Source organism: Tachyglossus aculeatus, chromosome 12 (assembly GCF_015852505.1).
Source record: "Tachyglossus aculeatus isolate mTacAcu1 chromosome 12, mTacAcu1.pri, whole genome shotgun sequence".
Classification (NCBI taxonomy): Eukaryota; Metazoa; Chordata; class Mammalia; order Monotremata; family Tachyglossidae; genus Tachyglossus; species Tachyglossus aculeatus.
The window spans coordinates 37,136,643-37,155,419 of NC_052077.1; the positions used below are offsets into that span (position 1 = coordinate 37,136,643).

Here is an 18,777-nt window from a genome sequence, read left to right on the forward strand (position 1 = left end):
CCCCCTCCCTATCCCCCCGCCTTACCTCCTTCCCCTCCCCACAGCACCTGTATATATGTATATATGTTTGTACATATTTATTGCTCCATTTATTTAACTTGTACATATTTATTCTATTTATTTTATTTTGTTAATATGTTTGGTTTTGTTCTCTGTCTCCCCCTTTTAGACTGTGAGCCCACTGTTGGGTAGGGACCGTCTCTATCTGTTGCCAACTTGTACTTCCCAAGCGCTTAGTACAGTGCTCTGTACACAGTAAGCGCTCAATAAATACGATTGAATGAATGAATGAATAATAGGTCTTGCTCTAAGCACTGAGATAGACACAAGCTAATCAGGCTGGATGCAGCCCCTGACCTACATGGAACTCACAGTCTAATAGGAGGGAGAACAGTTATTGAATCCCACTTTGTAGTTGAGGAAACTGAGGCACAGAGAACTTAAGTGACTTGCCTAAAGTTGTCCAGCAGGCAAGTGGCAGAGCTAAAATTAGAACTCAGGCCCTCTGACTCCTAGGCCCCCGTTGTATCTACTAAGCCATGCTGCTTTCCTGCTTTATCTCTGCTCCATCAATGGGAAAAGGATAAACTCCACTATAGTATCATGATTCTCTAGATGCTACTAGTGGAAGAAAAAGAAGAGACCAGAGAAGGAAAATTAGCAAACTTCTATAACTACTTGATAAGCTATGACATTTATTAAGGGCTAACTAAACTGGAGACTGTAAGCTCATTGTGGGCAGGGAACGTGTATACCAAGTCTGTTATATTGTATTCTCCCAAACACTCAGTATAGTGCTCTGTGCACAGGAAATGTTCAATAAATATGATTGGTTGATTGAATCCAAGGACCAAGCTAAATGTTAAAGTTGACACTCAATAATTAGATCAGACATAGTACTTGTCTATGGGACTGATTCTTTTCAGCAGGAGGAAGAGTAATATCTTATCCCTATTATTGCAGATGAGGAAGCAGTGACCCAAATACGTTAAATGACTTGTCCAAGGTCACATACGTCAGTGGCCAAGGTGTAACTACCACCCGTGTCTCCTGACTCCTAACAATTTTCCACTCTGCCAAGTTGCCTCTATCTGGGTCTTAATTTACAAGATTGTTCCTACTTCTTTAGGAGCCAATAGCAAGCTGTGATTATGCAAAGCATTAGATATGTGTGGAAAGTGCTTTGATTCACACAGCATCGTCTTACAATCCTCTTTCATTGAGAAATCTGGAGCGTTTGCTGGATTATCTCCCAATTTTACTGCGCACTTGGCATGGCAATGCCTTTTGCAAGCTTCTCAGTAATTATCTGCAAGAAAATTCACCCTGAAGGGTTCACTCATATTAATTCCTCTTTCAGTAGAAGTGCTAAAATGGTAGTTGGGGGAATCTAGGGTGGGGAGATTAGAAATTAATTGGAGAAGGCCTCCTGAAGTAGTTGGGATTTCAGACGGATTTTGAAGACAAGGAGGCCCCTGGTTTATTGGATATGAAGTGGAAGGGAGCCCCAGACAATGGGGAGGATGGGACCAAGAGATCAGCAGCAGAAATGATGAGAACAAGGCACCGTGAGCAGGTCAGCTGGAGTGGAACAAACAGAACGTTAGCTTGTGAACAAAGAAGTTCCACAGAATGGAAGCAGACTCTTGCTAAGGACCCAGAAGGACCTGGTCTTAACCCTCCCTCTGCCACTTGTCTGCTGTGTGAACTTGGGCAAGTCACTTCACTTCTCTGTGTCTCAGTCACTCATCTGTAAAATGGGGATTAAGCCCCCACATGGGACATGGACTGTGTGCAATCTGATTGCCTTGTTTCTACTTCAGTGCTTAGAACAGTGCCTGGCACTTGGTAAGATAAGAGGTACTTGATAAAATGTATAGGGTCTAGACCTTTCTGAGACATTTGAGATCTTTTCCATCTCGGCCCTCCTTAACTTCTAGACCTCTTGGTCACATCTTGGTCGAGAAGCAGCGTGGCTCAGTGGAAAGAGCACGGGCTTTGGAGTCAGAGGGCATGGGTTCAAATCCCAGCTTTGCCAGTTGTCAGCTGTGTGACTTTGGGCAAGTCACTTAACTTCTCTGGGCCTCAGTTACCTCATCTGTAAAATGGGGTTTAAGACTGCGAGCCCCACGTGGGACAACCTGATCACCTTGTAACCTCCTCAGCAGTTAGAACAGTGCTTTGCACATAGTAAGCACTTAATAAATGTCATTATTATTATTATTATCTTCCTGAAGAGAATCCATCACTCAGCAGGTGCTACTCTAATATTAGAGTAAAATTACTCTAAAATTACTCTGGAAATTTGACTATAATTTCCAGTCAAAATGGCGAGCCCTGGTCACACGACCAGAGTCAGGTGACCATATTGCTCTCACAGGCCACCTCTTAGGCCTTGTCTGTCTAGTGCAGAACTATTCCAGGGCCCTCATTGTTTCCTTAGCAACTAACCTCTGAGGTGCTAACCTCCTTCTCCTTTGGCTGACTCTGGACCTGCTGACTATTCACTTTGGCATCGGCCAAAAAGACCAATAAAATAGTAGGCTTAAGAAAGATCTTAGAAACAAAACAAATCTAGATGCTTTTTCACCTGTCCTGCTGTGGGCTGCTCTGGCCACAACATTTTAGGTAGAAAATAGTAGAGATGGACAAGGTATGGAAACATATCTAAAATGCTGTGGGACTTGGAGTAATTTCTCTCTGATGATAGAGAGTATTAGGACTTTGTGAATAAGAACAGTAATTGTGGCATTTTCTGTGTGCCAAGCTCTCCATTTAACAGATGAGGTAACTGAGGCACAGAGAGTAATAATAATAATGATGACATTTATTGAGCACTTACTATGTGCAAAGCACTGTTCTAGGCACTGGGGAGGTTACAAGGTGATCAGGTTGTCCCACGGGGGGCTCACACTCTTCATCCCCATTGTACAGATGAGGTAACTGAGGTACAGAGAAGTTAAGTGACTTGCCCAAGGTCACACAGCAGACAAGTGGTGGAGGCGGGATTAGAACCCACATCCGTTGACTCCCAAGCCCATGCTCTTTCCACTAAGCCACGTGGTGTATACCAGTTAATCAGATCAAACACAGTTTCTGTCCCACATGGAGCCCACAACCTGACCGGGAGAAGGGGTATTTACTCACCATTCAACCTATGAGGAAACTGAGGCACAGAGAAGTTAAGTGTCTTGCCCAAGTTACATGGCAGACCATGCTAGGGCCAGAATTAAAACCCAGATGTCCTAATTCCCAGCCCCGTGATCTTTCCACCAGGCCATGCTATTTCTCACTAGGTCATACACTGTCTCACTGCTGTGAAGATAAAGACCGAGAGAAGACATAGCTGAAGACTATGAAATCATGAAGATTGAGGGCCGAGCATGCATAAAGTTTTTGTTCCAATCCCTCAACCAGGCAATACGTGCATCTACTGAAGTTTTCAGGTGATAGTTTCAAGATAAACCAAAGGAAGCACTTCTTCACCCCGCGGATGATGAGCATATGGAAGTCATCACCACAGAAAATTGTGCAGGGACAGAATATCATTAGGTTCCGAAACAGTTTAGATACATTCGTGGATGAGATGTTTACGAGGGGTTAATGGAGGGAAAGGTTAGGGATGTTATCAGGCTTAAGAAAAGGGTTTAAATGGGCTTACAGATGATAGGTGCCTGATGGGGTATTAGAGGAGAAAGTTAGATGGTCATTACTAATTTTTAGGGTAGATGTTAAAGGGACAACCATCACATTATGCTCCATGCATCATATAGCCTCTGTGGAGGCAGAAAACTGGCCTTCATTGGCCACTGGTATGGCCCAGGATGCATTACTTATCTTCTTTTAGTTTTGCTGTTTTTTGGGGTTTTGTTTTTGTTTTGTTTTGTTTTGGAGGGGGTGTGGTTGTATTTATTAAGTGCTTCCAATGTGCTAGGCACTGTACTAAGCGCTGGGGTAGTTACAAGCAAATCAGGTTGGACACGGTCTCTGTCTCACAGAGGGCTCACAGTCTTAGTCCCCCTTTTACAGATGAGGTAACTGAGGCACAGAGAAGAGAAATGACTTGCCCAAGGTTGCCCAGCAGACAGGTGGCTGAGCTGGGATTAGAGCCCAGGTCCTCGGAGTCCCACGCCCATGCTCTATCCATTGGACCACACTGCCTCCACATTTTGTTGAAGTTAAAATTGCCTGGGAGTCGAGGGTTCTAATCCTAGCTCTTTCTCTTGCCTGTTGTGTGACCTTGGGCAAGTCATTTAACTTCTCTGTGCCTCATTTCCCTCATCTGTAAAATAGGAATTTAAAATATTCAAACTCCTGCTTGGACTGTGACCCCTGTTTGGGACAGGGAGTCTGTCTGATCCACAAATACTGTACCTTCCTAAAGCTTCCTCAAATCTGAAAACGAGTCTCCCCCTCTTCAAAACTTTATTGATAGCACATCTCCTCCAAGAGGCCTTCCCTAAGACCCCCGCTTTCCTCTTCTCCCACTCCCTTCTACATCACCCTGACTTGCTTCCTTTGTTCTTCCCCCTTCCCAGCCCCACAGCACTGATGTACACATCCTCCCCCCTCTAGACTGTAAACTCGTTGTGGGCAGAGAATGTGTCAGTTTACTGTTGCTTTGTACTCTCCCAAGCACTTAGAACAGTGCTCCGCAAACAGTAAGCGCTTGATAAATACAACTGCATGAATGAATGAATAAAGCTCTCAGTACAGTGTTTGGCACAAGGAAAGTGCTTATTAAGTACCACAATTATCAGGATCATGAGAAGCAGCATGGCCTAGTGGATGGAGCATGGGCCTGGGAATCAGAAGGATGTGGGTTCTAATCCCGGCTCCGCCACTCGTCTGCTGTGTGACCTTGTGCAAGTCATTTCATTTCTCTGTGCCTCAGTTATCTCTTCTATAAAATGCTAATGAAGAACGTGAGCCCTATGTGGGCATGAACTGTGTCTAACCTAATTATCTCCTATCTACCCCAGAGCTTAGAACAGTGCCCGCCACATAATAAGCGCTTAACAAATACCATAAAAAAGACTATGATTATAAATATCTTTGTGCAAGCTGGATACCTGGGAAGAACACAAGTTCTTTTTCAGGAATCTGCTCCAGATCTAGGAATGGTGGAGGGGGTTGGGCGAGAGAGAAGCTGGCAAGGAGAGAAGCAAAGATCACTCCTGTTCCTCCTTTTCATTTCTGGGTTGTTTCCTTGGGACGCTCAGCATGACATCACTCTTCACATAAGTTCTTACATATTGGTTGGCTCTGGGTGGGTTTATCTGTTTCCAACTAATTAGCCGGAAATATTTGTGGGGATATTGGGGACTAACAGGTCTGTCAATTACAGTGCCGTGTGGGAGGTCTTAGAGGGGCCCTGTGCAGCGCGGTGTGCTTTGGTTCGAGGGAGGATTTTTGATCTTTTTTTAATTAGTCAGGCAGGCTGCAGCCTGACGCGATAATTTCAGATCCTTTGAGGAAGAGCAGTCCATGAAGGGATTGGGGGTGCGGTAGGGGCGGGGAAGAGTGGAGAAGGAAGAATTAATGTGGATGTCCTATATCACAAAGTCTGTGCTATATCACAGAGTCTTTATCAAGAAGTGTTTCAACATAGTTAATGCATGCTAGATTGCAAGAATTGATTCAGGAAGTCTCCTGTTTCCTTACTTTGGGCTGTGGGCCTGATCTTTAGTATTTCATCAGAGTATCACTCAATCAGCGGGATTTGTCGAGGGTCTACTGCGTGCAACTCACTGTGTTAGGTGCTAGGAGTTCTCTTCCCTCAAGGAGCTTACAGTTTAATGGAGGAGACAGGCAGGCACCCATGACTTAGAAACAGGAGGGAACAGGAAGAGAGACAAAGTTATGACTGGAATCAATCTATCAGTGGTATGGATTGAAGACCTACTAACGGCAGAATAATATTCAGATACCTCAATCAATGATATTTATTGAGCGGTTACAGTATGCAGGGCACTATACTGAGTTAGGCAAAGTGCAATATAATAGAGTTGGTAGACACAATCCTTGTTACTGCTTGGGACAATTAAACGGAAGCAAAACAGAGGTTCTCTGCCCTCAAGAAGAAGCTATGTAATTGCTATTTAGAGGTTAAAACAAGGAGCATCAATAATACCCTAAGTGCTTTGTACATAGTAAATGCTCAATAAATACGAGTGAATGAATCAATCAGTGTTATTTAATAAGCACTTTCCATGTGCAGAGCATGGTACTAAGCATTTGGGAGAATACAACAGAGTTGATAGATGAGTTTCCTGCCCACAACGGGCTTACAACCTAAATTTGCCCATTATGAAATATCACTGGGTCCTTTTTCCATGGTGGAGGTGGTGGTTAATTAATTTCCCATTAGTTCTGTTGGGCTCCATCATGGATTTCAGCTGTTTTTCTTCCATTTATTTCCCTGGCACTATAGCAAGAGGACACAGTCCCAATCACCGGATTGGAATTGGAAGCAAATAGAAATCAGGATGAACTTCGGAGTTGAGAACCGTGCCCCTTCCCCTCCAAAATTACCTAATTGAGAGCTGATGAAACTCCTTTCCCTGATGTTTTAAGCCCAATCAATCCATGATATTTACTGAGGTCTTATTGTGAGCAGAGCAAGGTATTCAGTTAGTCAATTATATTTCTTGAGTGCTTACTGTGTGCAGACCACTGTACTAAGCGCTTGGGAGAGTACATTAGAACAATAAACAGGCACATTCCTTGTCCACAATGAACTTACAGTTTAGAGGCAGAGACAGACATTAATATAAATAAATTAAAGATATGTGCACAAGTGCTGCGGGGTTGGGGGTGGAGAATAAAGGGAGCAAGTCAGGCTGACATAGAAGTGAGTGGGAGAAGAGGAAAGGGGGGCTTAGGGAAGGGCTCCTGAAGGAGATGTGTCTTCAATAGGGCTTTGAAGCAGGGGAGAGTCATTGTCTGTCAGACATGAGGAGGGAAAGTGTTCCAGGCCAGAGGCAGGAAGTGGATGAAAGGTCAGAGTCGAATTAGATGAAATGGAGGTACAGTGAGACTGTTGGCATTAGAGGAGCGAAGTGTGAGGGCTGGGTTTTAGTAGGAGAGTAGCCAGGTAGGGTACTAAGCATTTGGGAAAGTACAGTATAATAGAGTTAGTAGATGTGATCCATGCCCACAAGAAGCCCACAAGAAGCTTACAGTCTACAGAAGCAGCGTGGCTCAATGGAAAGAGCACGGGCTTGGGTGTCAGAGGTCATGGATTCAAATCCCAGCTCTGCCAATTAATAATAATAATAATAATAATAACAATAATGGCATTTATTAAGCACTTACTATGTGCAAAGCACTGTTCTAAGCTCGGGGGGGGCGGGCAGTTACAAGGTGATCAGGTTGTTCCACGGGGATGTTCACAGTCTTAATCCCCATTTTACAGATGAGGGAACTGAGGCACAGAGAAGTGAAGTGACTTGCCTAAAGTCACACAGCTGACAATTGGCGGAGCTGGGATTTGAACCCTTGATCTCTGACTCCAAAGCCCACACTCTTTCCACTGAGTCTTGCCGATTCTCTAATAATGGCATTTATTAAGCACTCACTATGTGCAAAGCACTGTTCTAAGCACTGGGGGGGATACAAGGTGATCAGGTTGTCCCCCATGGGGCTCACAGTCTTCATCCCCGTTTTACAGATGAGGTAACTGAGGCCCAGAAGAGTTAAGTGACTTGCCCAAAGTCACACAGCTGAGCCAGGATTTGAACCCATGACCTCTGACTCCAAAGCCCAGGCTCTTTCCACTGAGCCACGCTGCTTCTCTGACAGTTGTCAGCTGTCTGACAATGGGGAATTCACTTAACTTCTCTGTGCCTCAGTTACCTCATCTGCAAAATGGGGATTAAGACTGTGAGCCCCATGTGGGACAACCTGATCACCTTGTATCCTCCCCAGCACTTAGAACAGTGCTTTGCACATAGTAAATGCTTAACAAATGCCATTATTATTATTATTATTATTATTATTATTATTATTATTACAGGAGGAGATAGGCATTAAAATCAACAGTAGAGTGTAAGGATATGTACCCAAGTGTTGTGGGGCTGGGGTGAATATCAAAGTGAAGCCCCATGTGAATCCCGTGTGGGACATGGGATATGTCCAATCTGATTAGCTTTTATCTACCTCAGTGCTTAGTACAGTGCCTGGCACATAGTAAGCACTTAACCAATGCCATTTAAAAGAAAAAAATTAAGAAAACTTGGGTTAACAGTAATGATGGTATTTGTTAAGTGCTGGGATGGATACAAGTAAATTGAGTGGGACACAGTCCCTGTCCCACGTGGGGCTCACAGTCTCTACCCCCATTTTACAGATGAGGTCACTGAGACCCAGAGACTAATAATTATAATAATAATTGTGGTATTTGTTAAGCGGCGCTTACTATGTGTCAGACACTGTACTAAGCGCCGGGCTGGATACAAGCAAATCAGATTGGACACAGTCCCTGTCCCATGTGGGGCTCACAGTCTCAATCCCCTTTTTACAAATGAGGGAACTGAGGCTTAGAGAAGTGAAACGACTTACCCAAGGTCACACAGCAGTCAAGTGGTGGAGCCAGGATTAGACTCCCAGGCCCGTGCTCTATCCAAAGAAGCAGCGTGGCTCAGTGGAAAGATTCCAGGCTTTGGAGTCAGAGGTCATGGGTTCAAATCCCGGCTCCGCCAATTGTCAGCTGGGTGACTTTGGGCAAGTCGCTTTACTTCTCTTTGCCTCACTTACTTCATCTGTAAAACGGGGATGAAGACTGTGAGCCCCCCCGTGGGACAACCTGATCACCTTGTATCCCCCCACAGCGCTTAGAGCAGTGCTTTGCACATAGTAAATGCTTAATAAATGCCATTATTATTATCCATTAATAATAGTGGATAATATTCTAGACTGTGAGCCCACTGTTGGGTAGGGACCGTCTCTATATGTTGCCAACTTGTACTTCCCAAGCTCTTAGTACAGTGCTCTGCACACAGTAAGTGCTCAATAAATACGATTGAATGAATGAATGAATCCACTATGCCATGTTCTTTCACCCTTCACCCTCCCCCCTTTCCACCACATCCCCCTACCCCGGCCACCCTTTAAGTCCAGAGAGGTTCTGGTGGGATAAGAGAGGGCAGTGCTGCCAGCCATACTCCAAGCAACAATTATGAAACAAGCAAACTCCAGGAGGAGGAAGGATGTACGCAATAATGTGGCTGGACACATTACTTTAGGAGGGACTGTCCTGAACTGAGAGGGAGGTGTTATCCCTCCCTTAAGAGCCTCCATTATGATCCCAGCACACCCTGGGATCTCAACAGATACCATAAACAAAATCTTAGTTTTGTCCAGGGAGGTACAGAGACAGAGCACTTATGTACATATCTGAAATTTATGTCTATAAATGTCTGCCTCCTGGTCTAGACTGTAACCTCATTATGGGCAGGAAATGTGTCTGTTTATTGCAATAGTGTACTCTCCCAAGCGCTTAGTGTAGTGTTCTGCATGCTGCAAATGCTCAATAAATATGATTGATTGACTGACGGAGGAAGGAAGCAGAGCTAAAGCTTCAGGTGCCTTCTCTTCAGCATTGGATGGGGCGGGGGCGGAGGGTGTGTGTGTGTGTGTGTGTTTTCGTTCTGCTATGAGAACCAGTGTGGTCTAACGGAAAGAGCACAGGCCTGAGGCTCCGGAAACCTGGGTTCTAATCCCAGCTCTGTCACTTGTCTGCTGTGTGACTTTGGACAAGTCACTTCACTTCTCTGGGCCTCAACTACCTCATCTGTCAAATGGGGATTCAATACCTGTTCCCCCTCCCTTGTAGTCTCTGAGCCTCATGTGGAACAGGGACTGTGTCCAGGGACTGTGTCCCACCTGGTTATCTAGTATCTATCCCAGTGTTTAGTTTAGTGCTTAACAAACTTCATAATTATTATGGTCATAGAGGAAAACTATTCAAGTGACCCCCTGCTTTCTCTCAATAAACCCAAAATACCCGCCCTTCTCAGGGTGCATTGTATTGTTAAAAAAAAAACAACCCACTAATAGCTAATCCTGCTCCCTGGATTGAAATTGAGGGGGAGTGTGTCAAGGCAGCTAAACAGTACGCAGGATTGACTAAAATCCTTTTTTTTCCCCCAGCTGCTGAGGAATTTGTTTGTCACAGGCCTGACATCAAGGTTCAGAACTTAGAACAGTGCTTTGCACATAGGAAGTGCTTAATAAATGTCATTAAAAAAAAAGAAAGATGCCATAGAGTGGACAAGAATTTGTATCCTTTGGACCCAGCAAACACCTCAGCATTAATCCCTAAAGTCTGCTTTGCCTTTCAGAAGTAGCTGAGAAAGAAGAAACAATAACTTGAATTTATAGAACGCTTTTATTGTCCAAAGTGCTTTCACGTCACTTCTCATTTTATAATAATGGCATTTGTTAAGCACTTACTATATGCAAAGCACTGTTCTAAGCCCTGGGGAGGATATAAGGTGATCAAGTTGTCCCACGTGGGGCTCACAGTCTTAATCCCCATTTTACAGATGAAGTAACTGAGGCACAGAGAAGTTAAGTGACTTGCCCAAAGTCACAATCTTCTCAACACCCCTGTACTATTATCACCACTTTACAGTTGAGGAAACTGAGGCCCAGAGAGGTTAAATGAGTTGCCCAAGGTCCCACTCAGGAGGCTAATAATAATAATAATGATGTTGATATTTGTTTAGCACTTACTATGTGCCAGGCACTGTTCTAAGTGCTCGGAGGGATACAAGGTAATCAGTCTTAATCCCCATTTTACAGATGAGGTAACTGAGACACAGAGAAGTTAAGTGACTTGCCTAAAGTCACACAGCTGATAAGTGGCAGATCAGGGATTAGAACCCATGTCCTCTGACTCCCAAGCCCAGGCTCTTTCCACTAAGCCACGCTGCTTCCCCTAGAAGGCTAAAATCAGAGTTGGGCCTAGAGTCCAGATCTCCTGACCTCCAAGTTCATGCTCTTTTGACTAGACTATACTGTCTCCCAGAAACACCTCTAGACCCTGAGAATTGTGAGGATTGATAGAAAAAAATAATCTGGGTTCTTTTCATTTGTTTTTCATTCTAGGATACCAAGTTAAGGCTCAGAAACAATTTGCTGTTTATTCAGAGATAAAGGCAGAGCATGAAGTATATTTTACCAAGCTTAAGAAAAGTCCCCAGACAGAACATCCCCTTCTCTTCTCATATAAATACACACACACTCTCTCTCTCTCTCTCTTTCTCTCTCCCTCTCTGAAAAACCAGAAACAATAATAGAAGAACAAAATTACCTTAGCGGCTGGAGAGAAGAAATACACCGTTATTCTCTAATAGTGGTTTGTGGCTGGGGGTAGGGAGTAGGGGTCACCAGAGCCCAGCTTTGGGGACTCCCCTCCCTATTTCCTGGTGTGCTAGGCTTAAAGAGAAATGGTTCCCAGGTGTGGGGTGACTCAGCAAGCAGGAAAAGAATGAGAAAGAAAGAAAAGTCTGAGGCCAAGGGGCCGGGATCTACAGATGTGTTTTCCTGCCGCACCGGAAAAATGCCTCTCAATTGTGGAAACCACAGGAGACGTGGTTCGGAAGAGAGACTTCACCTTTCCTGTAGCCCTGGTGACCAAGGCCCAATCCTAGCAGCTATTTGGGCATTCCTCAAGTCCTGTTTTGGCTTTGTCTGGAGAGGAAGGAGGATGTTAAGAGCATTTTTTGTGTGGTATTCGTTAAGCTCTTATTATGTGCCAGGCACTGTACTAAGTGCTGGGGTAGATACAAGCTAATCAGGTCAGATTGTCCCATATGGGGCTCACAGTCTTAATCCCCATTTTAAAATGAGAAAACTGATGCACTGGAAAGTTGCTACCTAAGCGTTTGTCCTCTCCTACCATAGACCATATTGATATGTCTGTGATTCAGGGCCTTCCTGACAGTGCTGCAGGGGAGACTGGTTTTCCATTTAAATTTGAAGAGCGTCTCAGAAAAATGCTCTATAAGCCTATAAAGAAATAATCCGCACTCTATTTATTATATCTTTTTTCTTTGCCCATTAGCTGTAGAGGGAGGGAGGTGTTGCATTATTGTTACAATTATTATTATATTTATTTAGCACTTTGTGTCAAACACTGTTGTAAGCACTGGGGTTGGTACAAGTTAATCAGGGCACACAGTCCCTGTCCCACATGAGGATCATAGTCTAAGTAAGAGGGAGAACGGACAATAAATTCCCATTTTACAGATGAGGAAACTAAAGCACAGAAAAATTATTAGACCTGCCCAAGGTCACCCAGCTTAATTTCCACAATCAAAAATTATCTCTTTACCTCCATATAATTTTCTCCCTGCCCAACTCCCATTAAAAATTCACTTTTTTCTTTAAAAAAAGAAAAAAAAACCTGTGTTGAGGGGAAAACTCCCTTATGAGATCAATTGAGCCTTGAGGAAGGGTAGAGAATGAATGCCATTTAATAGTTTTTAAAAATTAAATTAAGTCCATGCTGACAGCCTGATAATGTATCATAGTGTCAAAGACAAGATAAGGCTATAATATAGCAGGCATAAACAACACAATCAGTGGTAACATAATTAAAACTCTAGAATTATGGAATTCACTAAATCATCATCAGAGCTGACAGGTTGCCTACTTGCTACATTTTCAACAACTACTATGTAAATAAGAAATCAGAAATGGATAGCTCCGGTTACATTTTTAAATGAATTCGTCCATTAAAATGTATATACAGATTTGCACTGTCCATTGGGGGAGAGCAAAATTCCTTTCTGAATGCCACAAGTCATTTCTCTGAGTGTGTTTAAACTGTGCCAAGGCAGGAAAAATGTGTTTACATATCCCCTGATAAGAAACCTCACTTTTTTTCTAAATCGTCGACTAAGAAATGTCACAATTAATGCATGGATCAGGAGGCCATGTTGCTCTTTGGGGGATCAAACAATAAGAAGTGATGGGGGGAGGAGGGGTTTAATTTGTTTTGGGTTGTTTTCAATGATGTTTCAGAGTTTAATTGCAGAGGATTTTCTCGAGAATAGCTGACTTTGACCTCCGTAATACCTGCCTTCAAACACAAGGCATTACCATGTATCCAAGGAGGAGTAAAACAGAAGCTTTAAGTAGTTATCTAACAGTGGTATTTATTGAGTGATTACTGTGCGCAGTGCACTGTACTAAGCACTTGGGAAAATACAATGCATCAGAGTTGGTAGACATAGTCCTTGCCCACAATGAGCTAAAAGCTTACAGTCATCTAATAATAATAATAATAATGGCATTTATTAAGCATTGCAAAGCACTGTTCTAAGTGCTGGGGAGGTTACACGGTGATCAGGTTGTCCCACAGGGGACTCACAGTCTTCATCCTCATTTTACAGATGAGGGAATTGACGTACAGAGAAGTTAAGTGCTTAGAACAGTGCTTTGCACATAGTAAGCGCTTAACAAATACCATTATTATTATTATTATTGACTTGCCCAAAGTCACACAGCTGACAATTGGCAGATCAGGGATTTGAACCCATGACTTCTGACTCCAAAGCCCGTGCTCTTTCCACTGAGCCACTTGCCCAAGGTCGCACAGCAGACAACTGGCGGAGCAGGGATTAGAACCCAGGTCCTTCACACTCCCAGGCCCAGGCTCTATCCACTAACATACTGCTTCTCAGGTGCTAAGTGTGTGGTTGGTGCAGGATTGTTGTAATGGGATTAGGAGGATATGAACTGAAGGGGCAAGAAATTGGGGGACGCCTTCTAGAGGAATTTCAGCTCTGAAGGACTTTAGAGACTGGGAGAGCTGAAGCCCAGCAGATTTGAAGGGGGAGGGAACTTCAGGCTGAAAAAAGGGGGTGACCAAGTGCTCAGAGTTTTGAATTTTGAGCCAAAACTCACCCATGATGGGCAGCACCGGCGCGGGAGAGAGTCAAGGGCGGAGACTAGAGTTTACTGCACGGAAGGCAGTGGTGGTAAACTGCTTCTGAATTTTTGCCAAGAAAACTCTATGGATCCACTACCAGAACGAATGTAGATGAAGGTGGGGGCCTTCTGGGAGAGATGTGTCCATGGTGTCACTATGGGTCAGAAACGACTCAACTGCATAAGACAAAAGGGCTCAGAGGAGGGAAAGAAGAGGAGGCACAGTGAGATCGGCCATGAGACTGGAGGAAGCAGAGTGACATTGCTCAAATATGTTAGTTTGGTCAACTGGATCTGAGAAAGTTCTCGATTTGGGAGGAGTCTGACGCAGGGTACGTGTTCTTTGTGACTTTGGGGAAGTCATTTCGCATCTCTGTGCATCAGTTACCTCATCTGGAAAATGGGGATTAAGACTGGGAGCCCAATGTGGAACAGGGACGGTGTCCAATCTGATTATCCTGGTGCTTAAAACAGTGCTTGACACAGAGTAAGAGCTTAACAAATACTATTATTATCATTATGATTATTGTTTAGAAAACTTCAACTGGCATTTATCTTTTCTGAGTTTGGTGGTGTGTCCTCCTTCTCAGTACAGAGTTAACTTGCTGAGCATCTACTGGGTAATTAAAACTTTTCACCTTTCCCATTACCTAAAGTTCCAAAAATCCATTCCATGTGCTCCCACTAAAGGGAAAACAAAGCACAGTTTAGCTGAGTATAATATATTTAGCTGTTAATAATAATAATAATGATAATAATTGTGGTATTTGTTAAGTTCTTACTACATGCCAGACACTGTATTAAGTGCCTGGGTAGATACAAACAAATTTAGTTGGACATAGTCCCTGTCCCACACGGGGATCCCAGACTCAATCTCCATTCTACAGATGAGTCAACTACGGCTCAGAGAATAATAATGATGATGATAATAATAATTATGGTATTTGTTAAGCACTTACTATGTGCCAAGCACTGTTCTAAGCGCTGGGGTAGATACAGGTTAATCAGGTTGTCCCACATCGGGCTCACAGTCTTAATCCCCATTTTACAGATGAGGTAACTGAGCCCCAGAGAAGTTAAGTGATTTACCCAAGGTCACCCAGCAGACAAGTGGAGGAGTCAGGATTAGAACCCATGACCTTCTGACTCCTAGGCCCATGCTCTATCCACTATACCAGACTGCTTCATGAGTGTCTAGACTGTAAACTCGTGGGCAGGAAATGTGCCCATTTATTGGTATATTGTACTCTCCCAAGCACTTAGTAGCAGTGCTCCGTACACAGTAAGTGCTCAATAAATACGATTGAATAAATGAATGAGAGTCTAAATCCCCTATAGCAGTTGCCAGTGTTTGACTGCCTCCAGGTATACAACCTCTGGAGGAGACTTTCATCAGTCAAGTCAGAAACCCCAAGATTTGGCTCAGTGGGAAGAGCCCGGGCTTTGGAGTCAGAGGTCAGGGGTTCAAATCCTGGCTCAGCCAACTGTCAGCTGTGTGACTTTGGGCAGCTTCTCTGGGCCTCAGTTACCTCATCTGTAAAATGGGGATGAAAACTGTGAGCTCTCTGTGGGACAACCTGATCACCCCATCATTGTTATTATTATTATTACCAATGAAATACACACACACACACACACACACACGCACACACACACAAATCTGTATCTGCTCAGGAGAGCAGGCTAATCTGGACCTCCCAGCAGATTCATCCCTCTTTCTCTTTCTCTTAGGCCAGAATCAATCTGAGAGCCAAAGAGCCGTAAAATGCCTGCTGACAGAGAAGAAGTGTGAAACCACGAAGGCAAAATCACCCTCGTCAGACCCGCCCTGCCAAACCTATCATATTGTACCCAGAACCGGAGCTTCTGCTCCTCTGGCCCAGTGGCGAAGGCCCTGCAACGTGTACACATGAATAGAATTACCAGATGTTTATGGATTTAGAGAGTTCACCAAGGACCAATAGCTTCCCCCACTCCACTTGAAGGGTCTATAAATCTATAGGCTGGACCTTTCCTCCATCTTCCAGATAGGGCTGTAACTATCTTCAGGGGGCACAGAAGACAAAACTGACGGAGGCGCTGAAGGTTCCCTCTCTGGATTGCAAAATCGATGCTTGTGGTGAGACCCACTGAATTTGCAATGGGTCTTGAAACATAAGTTTTTAGGCTCTCCCACCTTCCTTCCCACGGTTGAAATCGACCGTTTCCAGCCACGTTTTCTTATTAAACCTGCAAAGCTAGGGCCGAGCAGTTGAGATTCCCAGAGCTGAGAATTGCCTTCCACATGCATATTGGAGGTAAGAATTGCATTTCCCCATCAGCGCTTTGCTGCATCTGTTTAGTTTTACCCCTGCAGGTAAGACGTTTCCGCAGAGGTGCTTTTCAAAATTTCAGATTGGTCTGGTCACTTGTTCATTGCTTGAATATCTCAGCCACTATGCTGCTTATTGACTATTTCGTGGAAAGGGTAAATGTGCTTAGATTTCAGGTGCATTTTAATAAAATCATGTTTTTCTTGAAACCAGCCGTCATTTTCTTCAGCTAGAAAAAGGACGGCAATGACTTAGCACTCTGTTTCATTGACATTATTGAAAACTCATTACACAATAATAAGCAAATACAGAAATGACTTTCTTGAAACGTGTTTAGTCCTCAAATGAATTTATCCCTAATAATTCCTAACATTCCTAATAATGAATTTATTCTAACAATTTTCTCTTTTTTAAAAAAAAAATGGGTTCTTCTATAAGTAAAACTAAGCAGGAAGGTTTCAGAACAAATTTTAATAGCCAAGTTGATTTTTTGAAGGAATTGGTGTCCCACCTAGGCATTACATGCCTAGAGAAGCAGCGTGACTCAGTGGAAAGAGCACGGGCTTGGGAGTCAGAGGTCATGGGTTCTAATCCTGGCTCCACCAGTTGTCAGCTGTGTGACTTTGGACAAGTCACTTCACTTCTCTGTGCCTCAGTTACCTCATCTGTAAAATGGGAATTAAAACTGTGAGCCACCCGTGGGACAACCTGATCATCTTGTAACCTCCCCAGAGCTTGGAACAGTGCTTTGCACATAATAAGAGCTTAACAAATACCATTATTATTATTGCATAAGGCATTGAGTGGTAAGTAGGATGTGTTTAACAACAACGTAATCAATCAAGAAGTCATTGCCTTGCTAAAGAATGAGGCCCCAGAAACACCTGTTTTTCTACTGTTCATTTCAGAGATTTGCCCTAGAATTGTGCGATTTAAGCCGCCTTGAAGTGGCTGAATCATATGTTTAAGCACTGGAGTCATTCAGGTTGATAGTGGAAATTCCATTTGGAAAATGAATAAATGTCTTGGGAGCTGGGACAGTGATAAGGAGCTGCTGGGATAGGGGAGAGATCCCACTGGAGAGCCAGTAGCTTCAAGAGAATTAGGTTTTGGTCTGATCATTCAGTTCCCTCTGTTCCACCCTGCCCAACCTTCCAGAGACAATATTTGTGTTGGCTAACACTCTTGTTTTTCAGCTGCATCTTCATCTTTGAATGAAAAATAGCTAGGGGAGGAGCATTATCATGCGTTTATAGTTACAAATTGATGTCAAGAGCAACTAGAGAAGAAGTTACATATCAAATGAACGGAGAATTCAGTTCAATTCATTGTATTTACTGAGGGCTTACTGTGTGCAAAGCACTGTACTAAGCACTTGGGAGAGAACAACATCGAACAGACGCATTCCCTGCCCACAACATGCTCATAATATAGACAGTTAATTTGGAAATGTCAAAAAACTTTCTTCTGTAAATGATCCATCCTGCTATGTTCCCGCTCTTTTTTCAAGCTCCCAAGTATATTGCATTTTTGATTTCCATTTATTGAGATTTTTTTGGGGTTGGACTATGGAAGAGATCTAGACAATTATTTATGCTGCTTATATATGACATATATCTGTTATATATTAATGTCATTTCTCTTTGTGTGTGTGGATTATGTATGTTTGTCACACAAACACACATGCATATATATTGTGTTGTTTTATACTGTCGAGTCATCTTCGACCCATAGCAACACCATGGATCCTTCTCTCCCAGAACACCCCACTTCCATCTGCAATTGTTTTGATAGTGTATCCATACAGTTTTCTTGGTAAAAATACAGAAGTGGTTTACCATTTCTTCCTTTTGCGCAGTAATCGTGAGTCTTCACCCTTGATTCTCTCCCATGCCTCTGCTGCCCAGCACAGGGGAGTTTTGACTTGTAGCAGATTGCCTTCCACTCGCTAGCCACTGCCCAAACTAGGAATGGAATGGGTAGGCATCTTCCGGACTCTCCCTCCTGTAGTCGAGACTGGTAGAGTACTTGGAGTTCTCCAGGTGTGATCCTGAGAGAGGACATATATATAAACACACTATATAAATACATACACACACACACACACACACACACACACACACACACACACACAAAGAGAAATGACTTGTTAGAGTGTACAGAACAGGAGAATGCCTGATATAGGATCAATGTTTAAACAAGAAGGCAATCGTCAAAAGGTAAACAATAAAACATCCCTGCAGAAACTAACTCACACTCTTTGATTAGCACAACTACACCTAAACAAGCCTCACACTCTTCACGCAACAGGACAAATGGGCAGGTTCTAACAAGGAAGACTAGCCTGGGAACTCTTGGGCAGGGAAAGCGCCTTTCAACTCTGTTATATTGTAACCTGCCAAGTGCTTAGTACGGTGCTCTGCGCATAGTAAATGGTCAATAAATATGATTGATTGATTGAAGTAAGTGCCAGTGAAATTTCTTGCACAGTATAGAATTGCTATTTTGTTGCTATTCTGTTTGC

The 18,777-nt window shown here is 43.4% G+C and overlaps 1 non-coding gene across 1 annotated transcript; it reads right to left on the minus strand.

The window, feature by feature from the left end:
* Positions 1-18,175: 18,175 nt before the first annotated feature.
* On the minus strand, positions 18,176-18,313 carry LOC119935949. Its single transcript, XR_005453544.1, has one exon. It is a non-coding gene; the product is annotated as a small nucleolar RNA SNORA7 (small nucleolar RNA).
* Positions 18,314-18,777: the final 464 nt, after the last annotated feature.